Source organism: Balaenoptera ricei, chromosome 1 (assembly GCF_028023285.1).
Source record: "Balaenoptera ricei isolate mBalRic1 chromosome 1, mBalRic1.hap2, whole genome shotgun sequence".
Classification (NCBI taxonomy): Eukaryota; Metazoa; Chordata; class Mammalia; order Artiodactyla; family Balaenopteridae; genus Balaenoptera; species Balaenoptera ricei.
This window is the reverse complement of record NC_082639.1, coordinates 77,254,643-77,278,616: the sequence shown is the minus strand read 5'-3', so window position 1 is coordinate 77,278,616 and position 23,974 is coordinate 77,254,643. Positions and strand designations below refer to the sequence as shown.

The window sequence follows — 23,974 nt, the reverse complement described above, 5'->3', positions numbered from 1 at the left end:
TCTACAGTACCTCTGGTCAGCTTCCTTTTATCTGCTCCTAGTCCCACCATGGTGGTCTCATTGAACATCTGTTGCTTCTCAATTTAACTACCTTCTTGTACCTCCTATTGTACTTTCTTAAGGGAACATCTAGATCTCTTCCCTACTATCCCTTCCTCTCTGCCTCAGGATGCCATGCAGCCCTTTCTCCTCTATAGAGGTTACCCCGATGTTGATGTGAGCCACCCTGTGAAGGTCCTTCTCAAGACTTTCCTCTGATTAAATACTTCTAGGACAGCAATTTTTAAAGGACATCCTAGAAACATCTTAGATGGCATCTTGTGGCCATGATCATTCTGACCTGAGGTATTTTCTTCAGAGGTCTGTAATTTTCCTGAGCTATATCTGAAACATCATGTGCAGACAATTTTTTCAATCCTTCCCTCTTACTTCTTGCAACTTCCTCAGGGGAAAGCCAGGACACATAACTAGGATTCTTGCCTCCTCTCCTTAAATTCTCTCAGAATCACTATCAGGACTATATCTTTTGCTTTCTTTTGCTGAAGTTGGGCTTTCCCTACATTAAGTTTTCTTTTTCTCTATATAATAAAACATATTTTAATACCTCCAAGATTTAACTTGTATAGGTGAATAGCTCTTGGAATTCAGAAAGCCCCTTTCTTTTGCCACAAATTCTTATTTATAAATTTTGTCTCACTACACACTGATAAAAAATAAAAACAACAACCTTCCTAGAACATTGACTTTTTCTTTCCTCTTTGTATTCCTGCTTTAATAATCCAAATCCTGCCTCAAATAATGTATGCCTCTGGCTGAATAGGGGGAGGGTCAATTAATTTATTTCAAAAAGTCTTTTCCCTGTTACAGTTGAATTGATGATATTGATAAATTACTTTTATCTTCCAGTTGTTCCCAAATTCATTTCTTAGAAGAACCATTCCTTTCCTCCAGAACCTACTGTTAAAAACAGTGTTTTAAATAAATATACACTATAGTTTATCTTCAGCTATACAAGAGTTTCTATCTTGTACTACACATAAAGATTTCAATGAAAATTTTTTTTTTGTTTTTAAAATTTCAATCCAATTCAACAAGCATCAGTTAATAGTTTTTTAACCAGCCTATAACTGTGCCTTATATAAAAAAAGTTTACAAAAGGAAAATATAAGATCCTAACTTTTCAAATGTAAGTAACCAGATGCATACATAAAATAATCAGAATACTGTACAAGACTTGGAATAACTGTGTCAACACGTGCGCACTGCTTGTAATGAGTACTTAATAGATATTTATTGTTCTTTATTATGCATTGCATAGACAACACAGTGTAGTTTATCTGAGCATCTTGAAAATATTGAGTTAGAGAAGACATTAAGGAGGAAGTAGGATGGGCTATACTTACTCTTTTGGGTAGAATCTGGAAATGGGGTAATGAGGAAATCATCTATTCCAGGCAAGAAGAAAACAACGTGGGGAGCAACTTGGAAAATAATAAGAATTTGTGGGCTCAGAAGACAGTTTTGTTATGTTACGCTTTAAACTGGCTGAACAACACAAGTCATTCTAGAAAAATGTATTTTTTCAGATATTTGTTCTTGGCATTGTCTCCCTCATTCTCCCCACCCCCATATTTTCCCTAAACCAAATGCTTTGTCATATTCATCCTCTTCATGCGATTCATGTTGGTTCATTCCACTGCTTCTGTTTGCTTGGTCACAGCTGCCCATGAGAGTTTCTTTTCTCCCAAATGGTCTGACTAAGCGAGGCTCATAGCAAATAATGGGCAGCCCTAGGGTCAGCCCCATTGGGGCTCACAAGCTTTTAACTTTGGACTAAAGCCATTTTTGCTACTCATGAGGCTTATGAGAGTTTGTTTTTCTTCTAATGTTGCAGCTAAATTTCCATTAAAATAATAATAACTCAAAAAAATTAAAAATGCTACCATTTCATCTTTTCTCATTCCTTTCACTGTCAAACATATTAAGAGAATGAGAAGATATACACTGCAGAAACTCTCTCTCAACCCACAGCTCTGCTGAAACTGCATCCTCCAGGGTCCCAGGGGCCTAAAGAGACTCGTCTCGAAGACTTTTATTTCAGTTTAATTGTCCTTGACCTCCCTCCCACCCTTGGCACTTTAGCCAAGCCCTCTTAAGATGTGTTTCTTGGTTTCTAGCACTCATGGTTTCTAGCACTCTTCTGATTTGCCTCCTACCTCTCCAGACTATTCTTTTCCTGCCTCCCCTTGCTCCCCCAATACAGATATTTTCTAAGATTCTGTCATTATTTCTATTTTTTGTCTCCCTGAATTCTCTACCTAGGTAATCTTATTTACCTTTAATATCATTTATATATATGGCTGATTTTGCCACGGGACTACAATCCAGCATTTCCAACTGCTTGCTGAATATTGCCATTTAGATACTCCCAGTAATTCCTGCAATTCAATGTGTCCGAAGTTGAAGTTCCCAGCTCCCTTTTTGGATCTCCTCATCTTCATTCCTCTGTGTCCATAACTGGCAGCCATGTGCTAGAGCTGGCTCTTACCAGCATATGAGGGTTCACTGTGTACATCTCTTCCCAACTCTGAGGTTGGCCATAGTGGAAGCATTTACACCACAGATAATGGCAAATGCTACAAATCAGGGCTTTGTTTTCTTCTTCTTCTTCCTCTTCCCCTTCCTTTTCTTCTCCTTCTTCCTCTCCTCCTTCTCCTCCTCATCCTTCTTCTTCTTCCTCCCTTCCTCCCTTCCTCCTTCCCTCTCTCTTCTCTCCTTCTTTCTTCCTTTCTTTCTTTCTTCCTTTCTTTCTTTCTTTCTCTTGTTCAAGCAGATTGTTGAACATTTTCTAGCACACCACTGATTGTTACACTCCCTCAGTAAACTGAGCTTGAAACATGGGGGTGGTTTTAGATTATTTTCTTTTCCTCACCACCTAAGTAATTCAACTACTCAGTCTTCTAATATTTAGATCACTCCAAACCTTCCCATTTCCATTTCTCCTAACCTATTTCTTGCTAGGTCTTGCCTTATCTCTTACCAACTCGGCAAAATGCTGAGAAATTAATCTTCCCAAGGAAGAGCTGTGATCACAGTAAAAAGTCCAGTGATTATCTTTGCTTACCAAAGTGAAGCGTCATTAATTTTCAGTCAAGATCAGCCATAATCTGGCTCCCAGTCCCACTGCAGCCTGTCTCTCAGTGTTCCTGTCACATAGCTCAGGATCCTGAGCTTCTAGCTTATGTCTAGATCATAAGTACCTGGGAAAACCTGGAGGATAGATTGTCTAACTGACCATATGTGAGGGCCTTTTTGATTCTGTGCCTAGTTTTTTTCCTCCTGAGCTCTCTCTTTGCCATTTTCACAAACCTACATCTTACCTATATGTCAAGGTTCAGCCTACTGACCACTTCTCCAGTCAAAATGGTCTTTTTCCATCATCTGAGAGCCCAATCTCATTTTCCTTCTATAGTCACATGATCATTATCATTCTCTGCCTTTTATGAAGATTCCTAGTGAGTATACTTTATTCTACTGTTTTAAGTGAGCAGGACCATGATGAATTTCTTCTTGAGTCTCATGAGCATACAACCAAACTGTGTTGAATAAATTGATATAAATGAGAACATCTAGGATTTATATAACATGTTTTCTCTCAAAGATTATCTAGTATTTTTTTCATTTTCATAACATGTGATAATGCAGGAAGAAATCAGAAATTTTATCTCATGTGTAATATTACTCATTAGGAAACTGAGGACTACAACTGAGATGAAGTTTACATGCGAGACTTCAGATTTCCTACTTTTGCAGCATTATTTTCTACCATGCACACCTTTGCTCTTTACATTCTAGGCAGAGTTTATATGGTTGGATGATTGTTTGGTTAATATCTATCTTCCCTGAATGTATAAAGAAGGATATTAGGGATATTAAGGGATAATATAGTGGACCACAAGCTCTATGAGGACACAGACCAAGTCCATTTTATTCTCCAAAATAACACCAGCACCCAGTTTGGTTCAACATTATTCTGTTAAATTAACAAACCTTATTGCCTATGTTTTTTTAACACCTTAGGTAGAAAGATAAATATATGGTTTCCAGTATTATTCTGCAAAAGTTTATTTTGCAAAGTTTTTCTTTTCAAGCTACAAAATCACTGTGTTGTAGATTAAGGACTTTTCCACAAGGACTTTATTGGTTTATTTATTTACAGAGTTTGACTATACCTTGGCAAATAGTATCGGTAACTGAGCACAGAGGAAGAATAATTGGGCATTGTTTTAAAATTTACTGATAGCCTCTTATGGTTGTAATACTTTAACATGGGCAGTGTGAGTAACATCTCTAAATATTTTTTACCCTTTTTATCTGTTAGATGGTGGCCGACATCCTTAAGTGCATAAGGTTATAGCTAATGATCATTGAGCATATTCATCTTGTTCTAATATACTTACCTTGTTCTAATTCTGGAGAGTTTTTTGTTTATTTGTTTTTGTTTTTTTATTTCTTAACATGTAACTGAGAGATTTCCCCTTTGTTTTACTTTCTGATCTGTAAATGGCTCCACTAGCAAAAGCTAAATATCCCTTCAAAATGTATGTACACGGACTGGTTGACAATACAAATTGGTAAACCATATGAGTAGATATTGCAATCTAAAGAATATCACTATAGGCCAAGATCCAAAATGAGAAAAAGACTATGCTGAATCCTATGAAGGTAATAGATAACATGTCAGGCTTAAACAAAATTGGTGACTCAGCTATTAATATTCTATGTATACTAGTGCATCTTATTTTGCTTCCCCATATCTTTCTCTCAATACAGCACATGTTTTTGTAACATTAATATTTTATCTGCAGTTGATTGCTTTAATTTTTTTATACCATACTCTTCATAGCAATATTTATGATGGAATCCCTGGTCTAGTACACATACTTCTCTCATGGAAGGTTTTAATGTTCTTCGTGCCTCTTGTGTAACTAACAACTATTAGATTTGGGCTTATGGAAGCCTATTTCAACATGCAGACTCCATAAACTTTTTTTTTTTTTTTTTTTGGTATTCAGTGTTAAAATGAAATAGTAAGGACCATTAACCCGTCTGACAACCTATTTTAAGATATCATGATTCTGAAATATGAATGTGAAAAGAAAAAGCATTATCTTAACCTAGTCCCTTCCATTTCTGTCTCTGTGTAATATTTTCTAAGTTTAGTGTAGTTGGTAGACTGTTGTTTAAACTAGTCAATGCAAATTAACCTTGTAATTTCCCTTGTAATAAAAGTCTGTTCTCACTCACCTAATCTGTAGTTGAGTATTATTCAGGTTGTTGCTTTGAGCTCCTATTAAGGACAGAGGAATCAGGAGAGTGGTAGATATAATCCACTATCATCTACTTCAAATATGGGTTTTAAATTATTCTTTCTTCTTCACATTAGCTTTTCTTAAATTTTATAAAACACTGGCTGTCATTTTGAAAGAGCTATACTCTGCATTTTTTAAATAAAGTTCTTAGAAAATAGTAAATAATCAAAACTTCCAACACATATCATGGCCAATGACCAAACACTAGCTAATGTCCACACCAAAACAGGAGAAATGTGTAAATTTATAAATGATATGAATTATATTTTCATTGCAGGGAAAGTGGTTTTAAATTAAATCCTTTGGCCTTCTTAAAGATGATAATAATAACGGCCATAATAACAGACATCATTTATTGAGTGCTACCTATCTGCCAAATTCTTAATATAAATTAACATTAATCCTCACAACAACTCTGAATATATTATTCTTACTTTGCAGGTGAGGAAATCAAAGCTAAGAAAGGTTATATAACTGGCTCAATGCTTCATGTTGGAAAACTACAGAGTTGGAATGTAGGACCATGTCTTTCTTGTTTCAGTGTCCATCCTCTTTGAATATCTTACTCTCCACACCCAAACCCCATATAACTAGTTCCAACTATCTGGAAAATGTAAACTTCCTAATAGGGTTTATACACTCCTTAAAGGACTTAATTAATTCATAACATTTTTCTATGAGCAAGTTTCTTTCTTATCAATATTTGTAAATAGAACTCTAAATACTGATTTTTATTAATTTTATTTCGATCTTCCACATTACATAAAAGTATACTTTGACTTCTGATCCATCCCTCAACTCCCATAGTCAACACTGATGACCTTCTCAGTTGGCCAGTTGTTACCTCTGTCTTTGCTTGGAAGGAAAAATGCAGCCCTGAACACCTCCTGCTGAGCCGAAAGCTTGTCTTCCTTATTTCTTATCTTCAGCATCTCTCACAACATCTGGCACTAAATAAATGGAAGTTTTTTAGTTAGTTGTTTCTTTACATAAACCGAGAGCTCCTTGACTGTTAGGACCACATCTAAGCCTTCTAAGGTGACTGCCTCAGTGTCTGGAGTGGTAGAGGCAGGGCCCACACCCACATGGTAAAATGTGCTGAAGGGATGAATTCATCATTCAATCAATTGATCAACTTCTTGAGCAGAAGTAGAGAGGCAAAGCAGAATAGCACCCTCCTGAAAAAGAATTAGAACAGTAAATAGCCTTGCCACTGGCTGTTTTTTTTAATGGAATTATTTGCATAATAATACATTTAATACCAATAATAAAAATAGCTATCACTCACGGTCCCATTATATTCCAGAATCAGTGTCAGATTCTTTTTTTTTTTTTTTTTTAAAAGACTTCTACAGACACGTTTATTGACCTAGATGGAACATTTTAGAAAAACATTTTCTAAATGTTTACTGTAATGTATATTTAAATTTCCAAATGATAGTTAACCCAGGATTTTACAACTAAGCCTAGAATTTTGTTACCAAATGTAATAAAAAGCTTTTAAAACCCTTTAACAATCAATGGTATAAGTTTCACATTCTCCTGAATATATAAATTTGGTATACTTCACTTCTACTGATAACGTTTGTATTGTTTCTAAGAGACCTTAACTTTTAATTTTCTGGAACATATTATCGTTAAGTCACAAATAGTCTTTTTTTTTTGGTGATAAGAATGAATAGCAGGAGCATTTGTTAAACCAAATCTAATATGAAACTGACTCTTTCTTGTGAGTAAATTTGAATTTTGAAACAGTAAAACAATAAGGTTTAATATAAAGCAAAATAATTTTTTATGTTTATGATCTGCCAATTTCCCAGAAAAAGTTTTGTGGTGACTTCAGTTATATACCAGATATATTAAAATCACCAATGGACAACACATATTTTATTCAGGTGCCATCTGAAAGTTTTAAAAATTTGTTGACATAATATCACTGAACTGTCCACTTTAAAATGGTTGAAATGATAAATTTTCTGTTTTGTGTATTTTACCACAATTTTTTAAAAATGTGTTGTTTCAAGATTTTTAGGTTTTATAAAGGTATTGTATTAGCATAACAATGAAAAATTTAAAAGGCCATCTCTAATCTCATTATCCTATCAACCATTGTTTACATTTTTTTCACACACACACACACACTGTATTTTATTTTTACAAGAGATGAATAGACTGACACCAAGCATTGTAAATGGATGACCACAACAAAAGCAACAACGATTGCAATTACCAAACACGAAACACACTCATACTATGTCATAATATTGAGTGTCAGATTCTTTATACATAAGTATTATCTCATTTAATTCTTAGAAAATATGGGTAATCTCTTTCTGTTTTAGAGGCAAAGAGCTTGAAATTCAAAGAAGTCACTGCTATAAAGTCCAAAGCTACAATTTGAACAGAGGTTTGTTTTCCTTTAGTTCACATGCTTTTTAAAAAAAATACCAAATCTGGAATTTGTCCAGCAAAATAAGAGGTTCCTGCATCTTTAAAAATACCACTGATTCTTTGTGTAAGTACATATTTACAGCAGTTCAATGAGCTTTCATAAACTATTTATATAGTTTAAAACATACTCTGCATCAAAGTTGTTTTTATGAAATTATCGTGTCCATCCAAGAATTGGAAGCCAAATAAGGTGACCATTGGCCACATTGTTACTGTTAGGTTTGTTTTATGGAGGAGTGTTTGTGTGTGTGTGCGTGTGTATGTGTGTGTGTATTACCCACAATATTAAAAGAACTCAATTCCTGAGATTGATGATTATTTTCCATTTATCTCCAGGGTTAAATAAAGAAGAAAGTCCTCAAAATAACATCATTTATATTGTAAGCTACCTTATGCCCTGTCTGATGAAAGACAAATTGAGAAACATTTGCAATGTTATATGCAGACATCAATTTTGGGTGCTGTATATTAGAACTGTGTGTATTATGCTATTATCCAAATAAAAAATGGGTATAGAGAGGAAGAATAAAGTACTAAGCATAGCTTGCTCTTTACCTAAGTTCACCCTGGAAGATGTTTCTTTCTACTTCTTATTACGAACACTTAGTTTATGTTTATGTAATTATTTGTCTATTTCAGAAAGAAATTTACCAGTACAATGACTAATTTTTAAGAAGAAACCAAATATATTTCAGAGACTCTGCCAGTGTGTAATGTCTTCTAACACTGGCCAAAAATAGCAGTAGACGAATTTTGAAATGACTGTTTTCTCTGCAGAATTCTCAATGCTGTTCTCATTTGCCCTCCTTTCTTGAATCCCTCACCTTCAAACTCCCACCCCGGAAAAAAAGAAAAACAGATTACAGTAAATTTTGGCAAGGAATTCAATTTGCATCATTTTCTTAGAAGTCACGTGCTTTGGATTTCCTCTTGTTTATGATATATTAAAATGCCTTCCAGATGTTTTTAATTACAAAAAAAAGTTTTCAAGAAAGCAGAGTAATCCATAATAAAATTTCCTCTTTTTTTAATGGCCAATAAATTAGTATATTCCAGCTTATCAAACTGCCCCATAATTCTGAGGATGACCTTTTTAAAGAAGGTCAGGCATTGAGTTAGACAGCTACATTTGGGCAGATACAGAATTTTACCAAGAACACTTTCAGTTCCTGTTTCCAATTGAGGCTGCTCCCTGCCTGGGGCCTAGCCCGATGTAAAAGCCCATTGGCTGGAATTGCTTAAATGTCCCACACAAATATAAACACCTCCACAGTGTTGAGAAGATGAAAGGAACAGCTTATTGATATTGTATATGCTAACGTTTGGATGTGGGACAGGAAAGACAGCATTCAACTGCTGGTATGCAATGCTGAAGCTGGGCTGCATGAAGAGGTTTTCATTTACTGATGTTGGATGTGTGCCCAGATTGCCATAGTAGAATTTAGGAAGAAACACAGTAAGGAGAAGAACCACAGAATGGTTTTGGGGAACATCTACGTGGGTAGAAGAACAAATACATCTGAAGACTGTGTTTCCAGAAAGGGAAGGACTAACCACTGGGGAACAGTTATGAGCCCCCCAGATCCCAACTGGTCGTCTACTTGAAGGTAACTGTTCATCGTAATCTTCATTCAGAGTAATAGTAAGACTATAATTCAACTGAAAGAGAAAGAGAGGCACTGCAGAGCAGGAAGAAACCTTAGCTTGCTTTGCCTGTTGTTTTAAGCTTAGCAAGGAAAATAAATGTGTTTTTCTTTGACTAATGTTACCAAAAGAGAAAGAGCTTTGTGGATTAGAGACATGGTGGCTTTTTTAAATGTATCTGCTAAATATCTATCATGTGGGACAGACCAGGAAACTTTTAGGAAGTAGAGATTTTGTGACTCACAATGTGAATTTAAATTTGAATGGGACATTTATTGACCTCACTTCATAGAACATTTTCTGATGACTCATCAGTCTACTCCACCTCATCTCTTTGTTTGTAACTTTAGTATATTTGCCAAATATGAGTAAGTGTATAAATGATGATCACTTTGGAAAGGTAGTTCTTCAAAATAGGTGTCTGCAAGAAAGTGGTGCTTGAGGAAATGTTAAATAAAGAAAATCAGACAGTGTGACACATACAAACTAGTCACTAGTCACACAATCCATATTTATTGAGCTCCCACGTTGTACAGAGAAAAAAGAGGATCCTATAGAAGGGAAAAATTGAAAGAATTTTCACTGGATAAGAGTGAATGCGCCAACAGAGGGAAGTTATGGGATTACTGTGGAGACCTTCAGGCTCAAAGATTAGGAGATTGGAATTTGCAGGAAAGAACATGAGGACTGAATGTGTGTCTTGAAGGCAGAGAAAAAGATCACCAATGGGTCAAGGACAGTTACCTTGCTACAGGCATTCAAGACTTGGATTTTGCAGTCACAAACAAAATAAATGGGGTCAGATGGGGTCAAAATGTTATTATTTGTTTCTGCGGTCAAAATGTGCCTATTGGTGATGAGCAGAAGATGCCAGGACAGATGAATACAGTGTGGGGTTATCTGTTAACAGCAGCAGCGTCTGTAGAGATAACACTGTATAAGGAAGGAACTGGATGAAAGAAAGTATCACTAGGGACCATTCATGATAACCACTTGATGCAATTTGAGTTAAAAATTTGGAAGAATCTCTGGAGCAATGTCATGTCTGGGAGAAGAACAGGTCAACAAACGGTATCATGTGAAATAGGGCAATTTCCATCCTTATTGAATTGATGAGGCTTTTGTAGTTACCAAATAACATCAACCCAATGAATGGAAGTAAAGATTGAGGGGCTCAAGAACTCAGTTTAGCAAACATTTACTTCTAATTTGTTATGATTTAGGCAGAATTATGGGTACTGTTAAAGAAATAAGGACTACCGGTGACTGTGGAGCAAGAATCCTCTTAGCTATTCTAGACAGATAATGCACTGGCTGATGTGGCTTCAGCAAAAGGTCATCTCTCTCAGATGTAGGAAACGCACTCTAATCATTCAAACTTTCATCTTTAGGAGGAAACCAACTGGAGCAGTGAAAGAACAATTCCCAGCCCTTCCTCCTGCTAAATCAGAGCTGTAATCTACAGAGAGATAAATGCCCCAGCCAGATCAATCTCACATTCAAACACTGTTGCCCGTATTCCCCAGTTCATGGTCCTTGCCAGAGAGGAGTTTACTGTTTTGCATTCCAAGTATGATCTACTCAGAAATAACCTGAATGTGGCCCCAAGCTATCTCTTTCTTCTCTTCTCCCTTCCTCTCCACTTTGCTCTCTCACTTCTGGGCACACTGGTTTCTTACCACTCATGGAACACAACAATCATACTCTGTTATTTTTAGGGTCCCTTTGCCTGTATATTCTTACCCTAGATATCTGCGTGGCTCGCACTCTTCTTCGGGTGTCCGTTAAATTGGGACTTTATCAAAGTGGCCTTCCCTGACCACCTACTGAAGGATACCTCCACTCCCTACCCCCACCCTCCATCTTCTTTATTCTGCTTTATTTGTCTTCAGAAAATTTATCACCACCAGACAAACTATATACTTTTTAGGTCATTTCTTTGTTTCTGCCACTTGAATGTAAACTCCATGAAAGCAGGATCTTTGTCCATTTTGTTCATTACTAGTCTCCCAAGCCTAGAACAGTGGCTGGCTCTTAGTAGGTGCTCAATAAATAGTTGTTGAATATATGAATTAGTGCCCAAGGAAAAGCACAAATTGTATTTGGAAAAAAGATGAAAGAGTGATACTAGTTGGAAGAATCATGAAGGGCTTTGGGAAGATGAGGTGTATCAACTAAGTGCCCAGGAAGTGGTGGTGAAAGGCTGTATCAGATGACTCATAATTAAGTATCTTTCAAACTGGGTTATTGTGCACACACACACACACACACATGCACAAAATAGTGTTTTAATTATTATAAATCATTCAGCTAGTTTCTAAAATAAAGGGCACCCCGTTAAATTTGAAGTTTAGATAAGCAATGAATATTTTTATTATAAGTAGATCTCATGCAATATTTAGGGAAAACTTATACCAACTATTTCTTTATTGTTTATCCAAAATTTAAATTTAACTGGGCATCCTATGTTTTATCTGGCAAGCTTATGATATAGGGAACAACATAATGAAGGAAAGGTGTGTGTGATTCTCCAGAATTCAGAATTTACATAATTAATGTAAGAAATACAAAGCAGGGGCATGGCATGCCAGAATTCATTCATATATCTCTGGCCTTCATAGCTTTGGGGAAGATTAAGGGTATCTTACAGCCACACCACATGGTGAGGCTTTTTTTTTTTTCCATTTAAAAATCATTCTTGACTGGATTATTTTACAGTTTTTGAGAATACTAAAATGTATTTAATGTTAATGTTGCTTTTTTTGTTCACCATACTCTCTCCAAAATTTCACAGAGGACTTTGTCCTAAATGATTCAAGGTATATCATGGTGGCTATTTGGCTTTCTTGATATCTTCTTATCAAATCTAACTTCCAATTCAAAGTTATTTATTTGGTGCATATTTCTTTAATACTAATTATTAGTATTAATGTTGACAAATGATTGGATTCACTTTTAATAGATTGTAATTTTAAAATGATAATTATATTGAAATTAAAATAACCACAAAATAGTTACCAAAATGACTTATGAAAAGTTTATTTCAGATAAATAGAAGCATGGCTCACATGATACTGACAGAAGAAGAATATTTCTGTTTAGCAGCTAAAGAGATGCTTTTATGAGGCTAAAACCTAAAACTTTGAAGTTGTAAGATTCTTGATGACTTTTTAAAATTACAAATTAATTTTTAAATAATTATTTCAAACTTTGTGCATAGGTGTTATTAATATTTTAAGTTGCACTATTTCAAATTGCCTATTTTAAATATTCACACGAGGTGCAGTGGCTTTGTATAGGACAGTCTCTGACCTCAAAGTCTTAGAAGTACTTTGGAAAGTAAAACGAGCAGAAGTCAAACAATTACAAGAAAAGGTATTCAGTGTGCTGTCAAGTTCTAAAACCAAAAATTCAAATAATGGAGAAATCATCACAGGATGGAACAGTTGGGAAAGCTTCACTGAGAAATGGGTGCTTAATTTGTGCCTTGTAGGATGGACTGGGAAGTATTTCCACAGGAGGAAATGTGGGTGAATGTAGGGCCAAGGAAGAAGCAGTATGCGCAAAACTTTGGAGAGGAAAATAGGAATAAGAGTTGGAAGAGCCAGAGATGATGTAGAAAGGGAGGAAAAAGTAGAACTATTTCCGTTTGGATTTGCTGAGACTTGATCATGAATGAGAAGCCCAGTCGTATTAATCAGGATCTTAAAGGCCACACCGCAGAATTTAGACTTCATGTTGCAGACTATAGCGCCATCATATATGCCTACCTGACAAACGAGCAGCACGAGACGGGTGTTCATTGCGAAGTCAGCTCAGCAAATCTGGCTCAGGACATGTGTATACCCTCCCACCCAAACTCGGGGGACAGCAGCTGGCATTTTTATTTTTTTACGAGCATTTCTTTACGGAAAGTCATTTTCCTTTAAGGAAAGTCATCTTCCTTGTAAGCTTGAAAATCTGCAGATTTTCGAGCTTATAAGGTTACTTCTACTCAGAATGAAGCCCCACAAACTTCTGTCTGGGGATACAAATCAATACTTAGGTCTCTGAGAATTTCAAGTGGGTTGGTGGCTTTGTGACCAGAAGGTGAGAGTCTAGCTTGATTCCCGTGTCCTCGCCACAGGCAGGTCCCCCACTGACAGCCACAGGGATTTGGCCGATGTCAAGGCTCTCAGATCAGGCACTAAGATTACTTTCCAAACATTAATCTCTTTGAGATCAGCTACACTGTTCAAAGAGATGTCACTTCCGTGCCATTCTCCCCAACAAAAGACGAAGGCATTTTTGTGAGATATACTTTTGCCAAGTCATCCATCAGAGAATATTTATTTGTTCATTAATTTGTTTTATGAACATTGTACAAGTTACACAGTACAGTACCTTCTGATCATTTATTGCCCAGATTTACACTCCGTGACTTGATGGAAAGTGCAGCTCCAGAATGGAGCGCTCTCACCCTGTGTAAACAGTTGGGCTGCGATTTACAGGATAAAGACATTCTTTTTAGACACTGTAATTAACACTTGTCTTATTTATACATCTCCTTTAACATTGTGTCCCCTTTAAAAATATTTTTATTTAAAATGGCTTGCAAGGAAATAGCTCGGCATGCGTAAGGAAAAAAGAAGAAACAACAAACCGCTGATAAATTCTTCTGTTAAAAACCACAGCACCCAAATTAAAAGAGTTAAGTGAACATTATATTATATGTCTTAATCTCCTAGCACCATTGTTCATGCTTACTGTTTCTTGCAGAATATTCAAATGGTATTTTTTCCAGTAGACCAGCTCCTTTTAGTTCACACCCTGGAAATGCTTTGCTTGTTTCAAATAGGTGCATCCTGCTCTCAGCCAGCTACATATTGCGTAGGTCCAGCCTTAGTAAAGTGACTGGTCCATACGGTTTTCCTCGTCTATTATTTGTTTAGTCTCCTCCAATTTCCCTTTCAAACAATTCATAGTTACCAAAAGATTTATTAAATTCCTCACCGAAGTTTCCCTACTAAATGCAAACTGTGATTCTGCCTCTAGCAGAGCAAGATGCAGTAACTCAACAGTCCAAAGATTTCTTTTCTTAATTCTTAAATGTTTCCCTTCCTCCATCCCTTGTGAGATAGGTGAGAAAAGCAATTGCCCCCACTGCTTAATGCATCACAACTCAGAAACTCACTCCAGCCTTGTAATTTTGAATCCCAGCCCAGCTGGTGGTTCCTGGATTTCAGACTCTGAATATGAGTTCAGCACTTTTAAATCAATCACTCTGAACAGTATTTCTGTCAAATGGAAACCTTTTCTTCTTTGGCAGAAAGGCTTTCCTGATTTCAGCAGCAGCCCTGGAGAACCGAACAGTTTCATAAATGAAACCAGGATGTAGGAGAAAAATTAAACTAGATATAATTTTCTAACGTTGTCATTGGAAGAGTCTTGTTCCATTTACTATTCAGGAAGATGAAGGCACCTCTGTACCCTATAAGATTTTTCAAACAGTTCTCCATTCCCGGCAAATGGGTTACTGCAGTTTGACTAGCAAGGGGTTACATGGGTTAGGTGAAAATAGAAGAAGGAATGAAATACTCCTTGGTTTCTATTCCCCTAACTTAAAATTCTCCCTCCAATTATTAAAATGCTTTTAGAATTAGGTTACTTCATAAATTGTGCTTGGTATTGCTCTTAGCAGGTTACGTCCTCCTCTGAAAGCCCCCCTGTTGGTGGTGGGATTGATGGGACAGTACTGAGGTCTCTTGGCTTAACCACGTGTGACACAGTAGCTGCAAAAATAACACCTCTTCCTCCATTTTCCTAGGACAAGTTTAAATCTCAAGTCTTAAAAATAAAGAAATAACGTCAAAGCCCTGAAAATTATATAAAAGCCCAAATCTCTTTGGGGCCTTAAATAATAATAACAAAAGAAAGTTTATAAATTTTATTATTCATAGAGCACTGTTCTTGACTCTTCACATGCACCTTCTGTGACCACCATACATGATCCATTGTGCCCAAACATCACGGTAACACAGAAATTAATGCTTCCTATATTCTCAACCTTCTACTTACAGTCTTTATATCATATATACGTCAGTCTCCTATTTCATAAAATGATATAAAATATATACAGAAACAGAGACTGTAAGATTTATTAAGAAAAGCCCATGGAGAGGTGCTAATTTTCTCCACCAGATTGCACTGAAGGAAATTTATAAGTGTCATTTCCTGCCAGTTTTTATACAATGACTGTGTTTCCTGTATGTTGATTTCTTCACAATGCCCTAAATATTCCACATAATCCCTTAGATACCTTGAAATTATTTTATCTATAGACAACCATTGATTTATGGACATTAAACATGAGATTTTTGAGCTCTAAGTTACATTGGAATTGGTAATTACAGGGAAATGTGAATAGTTAGGAGGAAAGATTTAAACATATATGGAGTTGAACCTAGCTGACAAATTTATGGAAATAATTTTGAAATAAGTACATTCATTCATTCAATATTTATTCAACACCTATTTATTGAGTGTTTACTATTATTGAGTATTGAATGCCAGGCACTATGTTAGCTATTGAAATTCAGCATTAAGAGAAACAGACATGGTCCCTGACTTTATGAGTTCAGGACATTGGCCTCTGAAGCAGGAAGACCAAGTTCTTGAATTCTTTAAAGAAACATTGCTGGACTCAATTACTGTAGAATTCTGAAAGTCTAATCTAAATGTGCAGCAATAAGCAAGGAGCACTAAGGAAGGGCCATATAAGAGGTGTGTTTCAAATGAATGGCTAAGAAAATTATACAAAGTTTGAGCTAAAAAGCACCTTGAAGATCAAACATCTCAGCCTCCTCATTAACCCAAATGAAATTCCTGTTTATATTCACACCAGTGGTTAATGGCTGAATGGAGTTCAGAACCCATATCTCTTGACATCCAGGAAAGTACCTATTAAATGAGTGCTCTTTGAATATTTTTATAATAAAATTCCACTCCTGAACGTACAAGAAAAAAGGCGTTATGCATTGAATTGTGCCCCCCACTCCAATTCATATGTTGACATCTTAACCTCCTCCAGTACCTTAGAATGTGACCTATTTTTGGAAATAGACATTGCAGATATAATTAGTTAAATTAAGATGAAGTCATGCTGGTATAGGGTGGGCCCCTAATCCAATATGGCGGGTGTCCTTGAATAAGGAAAAAAATTTGGAATCTGACATGTATACACACACAGGAAGAATGCCATGTAAAAACAGGAGTTACACTGTCAAAAGCCAAGGAACTACCAGAAGCAAAGAAAGAGGCCTGAGCCAGATACTTCCCTAGTGCCTTCAGAGGAAGCACGAATTTGCTGACACTTTGATCTCAGATTTATAGCCTCCAAAACTGAGACAACAAATTTTTGTTGGTTAAGTCATAGTTTGTAATGCTTCCTTACATAAATTCGAGGAAACTAATATACAGGGCAATTCCATTCGAGGTTTACTCAGTTTGCTTTTTCATTCATTTACTTATTCATCAAATAAATATTTATTGAGCATCTGCTTTGTGCCAAGCACTGCACAAAACATTGGGCATACAAAGATGAATAAGACCTAATCGTTATCCTCAAAAAGACAGATGAATATTCCAAAGTGTTAAATAATTATATTGTTGGGTTCCTCCCATCCCAATCTGGGATCCACTTCCATCTGTGTTGTTCTTTCCCAATAAGTATGATTGATTCCTCCAGTTGACACTGAAAGACTAGATTCCACTTCTATCTTGGGCCCAGCCTCTTCCCTGGAAATATATGAAACTGTTGCTTCCCAGGAGTAGTAACTCTCTCCAATCAGTGAGTCATGGCCTGGGGGTGGAATCCAGGCCAGTGACAGTCCCTTAGCGTGCTGTTAAACCAAGCATCTCAAATCCACCCACCAGAGGAGTGCAGGGAGGCCAGTGCTGAGTCCCTGTCATGCTTTATCAGGGCTATAAAGTAAGTATTTAAAATTTTAATGTTTTCAAATGAAATATACAAAAGTGGATTATTTAGCAGTTTATCAGCTTTACCCTTCTGTGGCAAAGGGAACAGACAATAAAATTGTTCAAAGGAGGCTTCAAAACTGCGTTCTGCCATTTGATTGCAACTTTAAAGAGGACTACAAACAAGGCCCCCAGTAGGCGCCTGGCCGGCTCTGTGCTGCCACTCCTGAGAGCATGTGTGGATTCCTGCGGCTGATGTTTGTTGCTGGACTCGAGCCCTCCTCACCCTCGCTGGGACCACACGGCTGTGTCTGTGACAACCAGAGCCAGAGGAATTTCTGGAGCTCTTGCCGCAGAACCAACAGTGGTGCAAGTCATCGTGCAGTTGTCCCTGTTTCAGTTACCTGTCGCCTGTCTCCATTTTCCAGTAACCATCTGCCTGAAGTCTTCCTGTCCCCACTGACACAGCGGCCACTTTCAGGCAGAGGACAGTAAGAATGAATTTAAGAGGAATACAAGATTAGGCAAAGGTTAGAGTCACCCTTCAGTCCTTTCTCTTTCTGAGGTCTTTAGGAGTCCCACATATGCGCTACAGGAAAGGAGGGAAACAAATCCTGCTTCTCCTAAATTGTAAGGAGCATCCGCACTCTATATGTTTCTAGAAATCCCACTAGAAAAAAGCCTGAAAGATGAACTTTTAAGTGAATTTATGAGGATCTAATTGTCCATGGTTTTTAGTACAGTTGCTATTTTTTACTCGAGGTCAACTCCCTTTAAATCTCACCTTTTTCTCTAGAAAAATAAAATATAGGCTCATCAGGTCCAGAGTAAACCTTTTAGATGGCAGCGAATGAGCCAAGAGGTCTAATGCACCCAAGATCTCTTTAGGGCCTCTTGGCCCTTTTGCATTTTTGTTTTATTATCTCTTCTCAGATGCAAGAGAACACAATGGGAAGCTGAAATACTTCCCCCCATGGGTTTATATAGGACTTCCTGGAATTAAGCCTCTGCCACGGTGGGTACCATCCTCTCACCTGCTAGTCTACGTATGGCACTGGGAGCATCTACAACTGCACCTAGAGAGTAGGTGACCCTAAGCGAAATACAGAGAAAAATCCAATTTCCAGCAAATGGCCGAGATCACAGAGAGAGAAGAAAATTAAGGAAAAGATTATTATTAGAGTTATGTATTCATTCACTTATTTATTTATTCAAAAGTATTTATTGAAAAAAAAAAGTATTTATTGAGCACCTACTATGTGTTGGGTTTACATTACTCTGGGGATGATGTAATGTTGCAAAAAAACAGACATATTTATCATCCCCACAGAGCTCACAGTTTGATGAGAAGGAGGCATCCATCAAATAATGATGTAAATTAATTACTTAAAAGTACAAGTATAACTGCTGTAAAGGATAATTATTAGTGCTATGTGGGCATAACATGAGCCAGTTTCACCTAGTCTGGGGTGGAAGTAGTGGAGAGAGGGTCTCAAAGAAGGCTTGCCTGAAAAAGTAATTATTGAACTAAGATTTAAAGAAACGGTAGGAATCAATTAAACAGCTAGATTGGAGGTGGGGATGGGAATGGGGTAGGGAGCATTCCAAGCAGAGGGTAGAAAGAGGTCAAACATCCCTTGTCAAAGGAAGAAGGGCACATTTAAGGAACTTACCTGAACCCCTGGAGAGAAAGGTGTGAAATGGAGCTGGGGTGGTTGGTAGGAGGCAGCCAGCCCATGCAGGGCTTGGCAGATCCTATTAAAGCTTTGGAAGTGACCCAAAGAGCAAGGCAGAGCCACTGAAAGGTTTAAAGCAGGGAGAGTAACATGAGGAGAGAACCATTGTCCCTGCTAAAATCAGGTGGAATTAGCTGCAACCTACGAAAACTTCGTGCTACCTCCTTACTCCACTCCCAGCCCAGAGCCACATATCCTAGAAACCCCAAATAGTCCCAGTTTCCCATGGGATTCCTAAAGCTCAAACCAATTTTATCTTCTTGCACATTGAATAGACAACTTCATATTCCCCAACAAAAGGTATGGCAAATCGCTATTTAAAAATGCAGCAGTTTGGATTGCACACCTAGCAAAGATTAGCAACTCATAATAGATTTAGAAAACAAAATGCTCCATTTGGAATGTCTCAGCAGAGCCACCTACTAAGAGAACACGTAAAACTTTTTCAATATATTTCTGTATTACCTTTAATTTGCTTCAATATCTATCCCCAGCTTCTAACACAGTATATACTCTAGGCTCTCAAAAATTATCAAAAGTGATCGTAATATAATTTAAGTTGTTTACTTTCAGAAATAATGAGCTGATTCATAACAACAGGGCAATAACCACACTTCTATGTTACTGGCCAAGAAAACCTGGCTATTACCCAAATTTGGGTAAATCACACCACAAAACACATATTAATTTTGGCTGCCCCTCCTTACTTAACAAAATGTTTATTTCAAATTATCTGAGCTCCCTGCATCATTTTCTCTGCTCTTCAATACATTGTGGATGGAGGGTTCTTTTCAAAACTTGAATTTGCTCGCGCCACTTTGCCTGCTTCAAAGCCTTCACTGGCTTTCCATTGTTCTAGGGCTGAAGGCCAGACTCTGAAACACAGCCACGTACAAGGCCCTGTGTAGCTCAGAGCGCCGTAGTCTGCAGCCTCACCTAATGCCATGCTCCTGATCACCTTCTGTGCCTGGCACTCCATTTGAGGAGAAACAGTGCTGTGAACAAGATTCAGCCCCTGTCCTCAAGATGAGTATGGTCCGGTGAGAGAAGTTAAATTACAATACATGGATTCCATTAATGCTATGTAAATGGGCAACTTTTTACAGAGTAAATGCAGGATGCTAGCAGAACACACGTGACCAACACTTAAGCCAGGCTCGTAGAATCTGGGAAGTTTTTCTGGATTCGGCCTCATCTAACATGTAGCTTCAGAAGTGAAGACCAACACTACGTAAAACTTCATTATATGCACTCTTTTTTTTTTCTCTCTCTCTCTCTTCTATGGTGTAATCTTGTTTCCCAAATTATATTGCGAACTCCTTAAAGGCAAAGACCATGACACTTACATATCCTGAACATTGTCCGTATAGGGCTGACCACATGGTATGTGCTTGTAAATGCATGTTGACCAGTTAATAGGACAGTAAATCCTTACAGCGTGTGGGGCAAGGGAAGGAGTGGTAAAAGTGCTGGATCCACCAAGTCAACTAGGAGTGAAAAGCATGGCTATGTGGAACAGGCTGGCACAAAGACAAAGCTTTATTGGTACTTAAATTTTTTTTTCAATTAAACAGTGATAATGATACAATGACTATATGGTTTACTTGGCAGGTAGGAGCCAGAAAAAGACCTCGCTAACTCACACTAATGAGAGGGAGGCCCACTGCAGTCTGACTGAGGTTGCTCTTAGTAATTGCTTTTCTATTTTTAAAATATGTGCTTAGCTCGCTTTCGCCAACATACACACAAGTTGACTGCAACACAGAATACGCTTTGTTCTTTCATTTTGTCGTGTAGTTGCATTTTAATTATTTATGATAATACTTAATAGTATATTCGTAAGTGTCCTGTAGTGTGGCATGTAAAAATAATGAAGTCTTAGTAATATGAGAACATGATAGAGCTCTCAGCTATTAAATCTTTGCTGAGAAGTGAAGTGAAACTGCAGGGTTCTTTGTGAGAACTGGGGGTTTGCAGATTAAGGAAGTGAAAATTAGCAAAGTTTTTCTAAATTACATTTATAAAGTATATGTATGGTGATATTTTAAAATGCATTGAATATGACTAATATGTTTGAATAGGACAAATATGTTAAGATACACGTTTCATGTGGGCTACTTAGTAGATATTAAAACTTAAAAAAAAAAAAAATAGGCCTCAGCTGGTTTTCTATTTGGTGGCATACTTTTATATACTTTATTTTTATTTCTGACTCCCACAAAACACATTTTATCTTGATTATTAAGAATAATTTGAGCATGTGAAGGTTTTTTAAATTTCAAATTAATCTTTCTTATGGTTATGGATGGAATTATAATCATTTCCTGAGGAAAAAATAAGATTAATGTTTTAAAAGTTTATAAGACTTGAGTTCATATTTTTGCTATTGGTATATTTTACATAGTTTTTTACTTAAATATTCTGTTACATCTAACTTTCCAATTCTAAATTCCAGAAATAAATTTTACAAGATTCAGTTGAATAAACGTCTGCCAGAAGACTCCACTAAATTCTAACTCCAAATACTCCCCCTACCCCCGCCAAAAAAGGCCCTCATTCTCTGCAGCAGGGTCTTTGTTCTTTTTTTTTTTTTTAATAAATGTATTTATTTATTTAATTTATTTGGCTGTGTAGGGTCTTCGTTGCTGCCCGCGGGCTTTCTCTGGTTGTGGCGAGCAGGCGTTACTCTTTGTTGCGGTGCGCGGGCTTCTCATTGAGGTGGTTTCTCTTGTTGCGGAGCACGGGCTCTAGGTGCACAGGCTTCAGTAGTTGTGGCTCGCGGGCTCTAGAGTGCAGGCTCAGTAGTTGTGGCGCACGGGCTTAGTTGCTCCGAGGCATGTGGGACCTTCCTGGACCAGGGATTGAACCCGTGTCCCCTGCATTGGCAGGTGGATTCTTAACCACTGCGCCACCAGGGAAGTCCCAGGGTCTTCATTCTTTTCTACCATTTTAGAAGTGTTTGCCCAGTTCCTTTGTCCTGGTAATTGAAAATGTTTCCCAATCCTTTTAGGCCTTTCTTTTCAGACCATCTCTTCCCTTTCTTTGAATAGCTCCTCTTCATTTCCTTCCAGTTTTGTCCTCATTCCCCTGATCTCTCACAACTCATCCCTCATTCTCTTTAAAACCCTTGTTGGCACCAAGTTCTTATTCTAGTTGGCCCTGTTCCCTCACCCACCAATTTTATGAGTTCTTTTTTTCTCACCTGGTACCACACTCACAGAAGACTGAAATAAGGGTTTTGTCCTATTACTAAAATATTGAGAATATCTGTATCGGGGTTGTACATCCCAAGTGGCCAATTTTTATTGTAGAGTTGCATAGTTACTTTAAGTTTATTGGTGAGAGAATAAGAATTGAATGCTCATAATAAGAACAATCATGGAAAGTATGTTCTATTATATTATAAAAATGAAAGTTCAGAGATAAAGGAGTTCATCTCTATTTTAAGGACTAATAGCTAAGGCAAGCTTGCGAATAGATATCCAAATTATTAGCCTGAAAGAATATTTTGGCAGCTCATCTTCTATTTACATATTTTGTTTATAAAATGAAGAGAATATATATAAATATATTTATATATACAAATAGTTGATAATGACATATCAAATAGTTGAAATGACTTGTCTGAAAAGTTGGTTGTAAGCATTTATGATACCTCTCATGAACAGGGAAAAGATATTCAAGGCATGATGTCTAAAGAACATGCCTAGACATAGACAACTTAGAAAATATGACATATCAGGTTTCCCAAGGAGAGTCTCCGGGCCCCAGGTCAATGGGTAACTCTTATAGGTAGAGAATCCAAGGTGATCCATACTTGGGAGAATTTTCAAGAAGTTTGGTGATGGTTGTAGTACCTCTATCATCATACCTGCAATCGGGACAGGTGTTCTGTGCCCAGGGAGAGACACTGGCCAGAATAAAGTAGAGCAGATGCAGATTCAGAGCTAAGCTATCTCAGAATAGGAATTTTTAAGACAGTGGGCAGAAACTAATAAAGAAGTCAGTTGAAGAACTTAGGCACATGAGGAAAAGCATTAAAGCATTAGCTCAGGAGTGGTCATTATAGGAGCACCTTAGTCTAATTAGTAGCACACAAAACATAGTGGCACAGTTGTTAGGGCTGGAATGATCAGATTCTACTGCACTGGGGCTGTGAGAGAAAAAAATATTGCCAACTCTGAATCCAGACTGCTTTGAGAAGCATGGTGAGTGCCACCCTTCAGGAAAAGTAATTAAGAAACACAGCTGGATAAGAGAATCAGAAGCTGAACAGCAGTGATTTCCAAAGCGAAATATCTATGTCTATGTATGTATCCATTTATGTACATAAATAAATATGCATTTTTTTAACATCTTTATTGGAGTATAATTGCTTTACAATGGTGTGTTATTTTCTGCTCTATAACAAAGTGAATCAGCTATACATATACATATATCCCCATATCTCCTCCCTCTTGTGTCTCCCTCCCACCCTCCCTATCCCACCCCTCTAGGTGGTCACAAAGGACTGAGCTGATCTCCAAAGAATGCTCAACATCACTAATCATTAGAGAAATGCAAATCAAAACTACAATGAGGTATCACCTCACACCAGTCAGAATGGCCAGCATTTTTGGATAAGTATGCACATATACCAGTACAACACAGCTACTCTCCATCTCGCATCAGAGAAATTTGTGACATAAAAGGTCTAGGCTAATGTGTAGAAATATGACTCCTTTATTTACTCCAAATGCACCCTGTGATAATTGACATACTCCACAGTCTAGTGCTGTCCAATTTCAAAGCACACTAAGTACATACTACAGCACA

At 37.2% G+C, this 23,974-nt stretch overlaps 1 long non-coding RNA gene across 1 annotated transcript in view; it reads left to right on the top strand.

Annotated features, from left to right (window-relative positions):
* The first annotated feature begins 9,007 nt into the window (after positions 1-9,007).
* The window catches only part of LOC132350612 (uncharacterized), a 136,425-nt gene continuing 121,458 nt past the window's right edge, over positions 9,008-23,974 (top strand). The window contains exon 1 of the long non-coding RNA XR_009497956.1: positions 9,008-9,430. This is a non-coding gene — a long non-coding RNA (uncharacterized LOC132350612). The remainder of the gene's footprint in view (positions 9,431-23,974) is intronic.